Raw genomic sequence first — 5,000 nt, 5'->3', positions numbered from 1 at the left:
CCCCCGCCCCGGTTAAAGGGAGGGGGGGCGTACGTCGCCGGTTCGGGGGGCGTCTCGGCCTCGCTTCCAATCGGGCGCGCCGGGGCTGTGCGAGCGCCGGGCCGTCAAAGGCCGGCGTTCGCGGTGGCCGGGGCGCTGTAAGGCGACCCGCGAGCCGGAGGAGCCGCCCGCCCGAACACCGGCGCGAGGCCGGCCGGCGGGGGCCCTCCGAAGGCGGGTCTTGGATGCCGTTCGTACGTGGGAGAAGGTGCGGCGTGTCGCGGGCGACGGCCTGCTGCCGAGGCTCCGGAGGCTCCGGGGGCGGCGCTCTGAAAATATCCGGAAGATCGGCCGACTTGGAAAAAAATTTGAGAACCGGGGCTGAGGAGGGGGAAAATCTGGCCAGGGAGGCCGACCCGAAGTGCCTCTAAGTCGGATAGGGATTGGGCGAAACTCCCTTGGAAGTGGCACTCTGAAAAAATTTCCAAGTTTGGCTGACTTAGAAAAAATTCGAGAACCAGGATGAGGAGGGGGAAAATGTGGCCAGTCAGGCCGACCTGAAGTGCCTCTTAGGCGGATAAGGGTTGGGCGAAACTCCCTTGAAAGTGGCACTCTGAAAAAATTTCCAAGTTTGGCTGACTTAGAAAAAATTCGAGAACCAGGATGAGGAGGGGGAAAATGTGGCCAGTCAGGCCGACCCGAAGTGCCTCTTAGGCGGATAGGGGTTGGGCGAAACTCCCTTGAAAGTGGCACTCTGAAAAAATTTCCAAGTTTGGCTGACTTAGAAAAAATTCGAGAACCAGGATGAGGAGGGGGAAAATGTGGCCAGTCAGGCCGACCCGAAGTGCCTCTTAGGCGGATAGGGGTTGGGCGAAACTCCCTTGAAAGTGGCACTCTGAAAAAATTTCCAAGTTTGGCTGACTTAGAAAAAATTCGAGAACCAGGATGAGGAGGGGGAAAATGTGGCCAGTCAGGCCGACCTGAAGTGCCTCTTAGGCGGATAGGGGTTGGGCGAAACTCCCTTGAAAGTGGCACTCTGAAAAAATTTCCAAGTTTGGCTGACTTAGAAAAAATTCGAGAACCAGGATGAGGAGGGGGGAAATGTGGCCAGTCAGGCCGACCCGAAGTGCCTCTTAGGCGGATAGGGGTTGGGCGAAACTCCCTTGAAAGTGGCACTCTGAAAAAATTTCCAAGTTTGGCTGACTTAGAAAAAATTCGAGAACCAGGATGAGGAGGGGGAAAATGTGGCCAGTCAGGCCGACCCGAAGTGCCTCTTAGGCGGATAGGGGTTGGGCGAAACTCCCTTGAAAGTGGCACTCTGAAAAAATTTCCAAGTTTGGCTGACTTAGAAAAAATTCGAGAACCAGGATGAGGAGGGGGAAAATGTGGCCAGTCAGGCCGACCTGAAGTGCCTCTTAGGCGGATAGGGGTTGGGCGAAACTCCCTTGAAAGTGGCACTCTGAAAATATTTCCAAGTTGGGCTGACTTAGAAAAAATTCGAGAACCAGGATGAGGAGGGGGAAAATGTGGCCAGTCAGGCCGACCTGAAGTGCCTCTTAGGCGGATAAGGGTTGGGCGAAACTCCCTTGAAAGTGGCACTCTGAAAAAATTTCCAAGTTTGGCTGACTTAGAAAAAATTCGAGAACCAGGATGAGGAGGGGGAAAATGTGGCCAGTCAGGCCGACCCGAAGTGCCTCTTAGGCGGATAGGGGTTGGGCGAAACTCCCTTGAAAGTGGCACTCTGAAAAAATTTCCAAGTTTGGCTGACTTAGAAAAAATTCGAGAACCAGGATGAGGAGGGGGAAAATGTGGCCAGTCAGGCCGACCCGAAGTGCCTCTTAGGCGGATAGGGGTTGGGCGAAACTCCCTTGAAAGTGGCACTCTGAAAAAATTTCCAAGTTTGGCTGACTTAGAAAAAATTCGAGAACCAGGATGAGGAGGGGGGAAATGTGGCCAGTCAGGCCGACCCGAAGTGCCTCTTAGGCGGATAGGGGTTGGGCGAAACTCCCTTGAAAGTGGCACTCTGAAAAAATTTCCAAGTTTGGCTGACTTAGAAAAAATTCGAGAACCAGGATGAGGAGGGGGAAAATGTGGCCAGTCAGGCCGACCCGAAGTGCCTCTTAGGCGGATAGGGGTTGGGCGAAACTCCCTTGAAAGTGGCACTCTGAAAAAATTTCCAAGTTTGGCTGACTTAGAAAAAATTCGAGAACCAGGATGAGGAGGGGGAAAATGTGGCCAGTCAGGCCGACCTGAAGTGCCTCTTAGGCGGATAGGGGTTGGGCGAAACTCCCTTGAAAGTGGCACTCTGAAAATATTTCCAAGTTGGGCTGACTTAGAAAAAATTCGAGAACCAGGCTGAGGAGGGGACCATCTGGCAAGGGAGTCCGACCTAAAGTGCATCTAAAGCGGATATGGGTTGGTCGAGCCTCCCTTGATTTGCCCTGGAGCTCCCACGTCTTAAAAAGGTCTCTCCTATAATTGTACACCAACCATTTTGAGGTTTGGGTGCAAACCTCTCGAATGGGGGGACTCGGTCCCCTATCTACAGCGCCCCTAATGACGACAGGTGGTACTGCGCCCCTGGTAGCCCGGCCATTGAAAATGAATGGGCCCATTCATTTCAATGGGGAATTTCGACCCCTGGTTGCCCGCCATTCATTTCAATGGGGAATTTCGACCCCTGGTCGCCCGCCATTCATTTCAATGGGGACTTTCGACCCCTGGTTGCCCGCCATTCATTTCAATGGGGGATTTCGACCCCTGGTCGCCCGCCATTCATTTCAATGGGGGATTTCGACCCCTGGTAGCCCGCCATTCATTTCAATGGGGGACTACGACCCCTGGTAGCCCGCCATTCATTTCAATGGGGGACTTGGACCCCTGGTAGCCCGCCATTCATTTCAATGGGGGATTTCGACCCCTGGTCGCCCGCCATTCATTTCAATGGGGGATTTCGACCCCTGGTAGCCCGCCATTCATTTCAATGGGGGACTTCGACCCCTGGTTGCCCGCCATTCATTTCAATGGGGGATTTCGACCCCTGGTCGCCCGCCATTCATTTCAATGGGGGATTTCGACCCCTGGTAGCCCGCCATTCATTTCAATGGGGGACTTGGACCCCTGGTAGCCCGCCATTCATTTCAATGGGGGATTTCGACCCCTGGTCGCCCGCCATTCATTTCAATGGGGGATTTCGACCCCTGGTAGCCCGCCATTCATTTCAATGGGGGACTTCGACCCCTGGTTGCCCGCCATTCATTTCAATGGGGGATTTCGACCCCTGGTCGCCCGCCATTCATTTCAATGGGGGATTTCGACCCCTGGTAGCCCGCCATTCATTTCAATGGGGGACTTCGACCCCTGGTTGCCCGCCATTCATTTCAATGGGGGACTTCGACCCCTGGTTGCCCGCCATTCATTTCAATGGGGGATTTCGACCCCTGGTCGCCCGCCATTCATTTCAATGGGAAATTTCGACCCCTGGTAGCCCGCCATTCATTTCAATGGGGGACTTCGACCCCTGGTTGCCCGCCATTCATTTCAATGGGGGACTTCGACCCCTGGTTGCCCGCCATTCATTTCAATGGGGGATTTCGACCCCTGGTTGCCCGGCATTCGTTCCTATGTGGCGGGGGATTTCAACCCCAGGTCGCCCTCGTGTGGTTCTTTTTGGCGCAGCTGACGGGCTCCGCTGCTCATGGAGGTTTGCTAGTGGAGGATAACCCCCTGCCTGGGCAACTCGAACGCCCGGCATTCGTTCCTATGTGGCGGGGGATTTCAACCCCAGGCCGCCCTCGTGCGGTTCTTTTTGGCGCAGCTGACGGGCTCCGCTGCTCATGGAGGTTTGCTAGTGGAGGATAACCCCCTGCCTGGGCAACTCGAACGCCCGGCATTCGTTCCTATGTGGCGGGGGATTTCAACCCCAGGTCGCCCTCGTGTGGTTCTTTTTGGCGCCGCTGACGGGCTCCGCTGCTCATGGAGGTTTGCTAGTGGAGGATAACCCCCTGCCTGGGCAACTCGAACGCCCGGCATTCGTTCCTATGTGGCGGGGGATTTCAACCCCAGGTCGCCCTCGTGTGGTTCTTTTTGGCGCCGCTGACGGGCTCCGCTGCTCATGGAGGTTTGCTAGTGGAGGATAACCCCCTGCCTGGGCAACTCGAACGCCCGGCATTCGTTCCTATGTGGCGGGGGATCGCCCTCGTGTGGTTCTTTTTGGCGCAGCTGACGGGCTCCGCTGCTCATGGAGGTTTGCTAGTGGAGGATAACCCCCTGCCTGGGCAACTCGAACGCCCGGCATTCGTTCCTATGTGGCGGGGGATTTCAACCCCAGGTCGCCCTCGTGTGGTTCTTTTTGGCGCAGCTGACCGGGCTCCGCTGCTCATGGAGGTTTGCTAGTGGAGGATAACCCCCTGCCTGGGCAACTCGAACGCCCGGCATTCGTTCCTATGTGGCGGGGGATCGCCCTCGTGTGGTTCTTTTTGGCGCAGCTGACGGGCTCCGCTGCTCATGGAGGTTTGCTAGTGGAGGATAACCCCCTGCCTGGGCAACTCGAACGCCCGGCATTCGTTCCTATGTGGCGGGGGATTTCAACCCCAGGTCGCCCTCGTGTGGTTCTTTTTGGCGCAGCTGACGGGCTCCGCTGCTCATGGAGGTTTGCTAGTGGAGGATAACCCCCTGCCTGGGCAACTCGAACGCCCGGCTCCCCCCCGGTCCGCTGGAGCTCCTCCGACGGCCAGCAACAAGCCCCGAAGACGGGCGCGCTCCCCCCGGTCCGCTGGAGCTCCTCCGACGGCCAGCAACAAGCCCCGAAGACGGGCGCGCTCCCCGCGGTCCGCTGGAGCTCCTCCAACGGCCAGCAACAAGCCCCGAAGACGGGCGCGCTCCCCGCGGTCCGCTGGAGCTCCGCCAACGGCCAGCAACAAGCCCCGAAGACGGGCGCGCTCCCCGCGGTCCGCTGGAGCTCCGCCGACGGCCAGCAACAAGCCCCGAAGACGGGCGCGCTCCCCCCGGTCCGCTGGAGC

This window comes from Leptonotus elevatus, unplaced genomic scaffold (genome assembly GCF_054856555.1).
Source record: "Leptonotus elevatus isolate MCC_2025b unplaced genomic scaffold, RoL_Lele_1.0 HiC_scaffold_110, whole genome shotgun sequence".
NCBI classification, from domain to species: domain Eukaryota; kingdom Metazoa; phylum Chordata; class Actinopteri; order Syngnathiformes; family Syngnathidae; genus Leptonotus; species Leptonotus elevatus.
Note: the sequence above shows the minus strand (reverse complement) of the source record.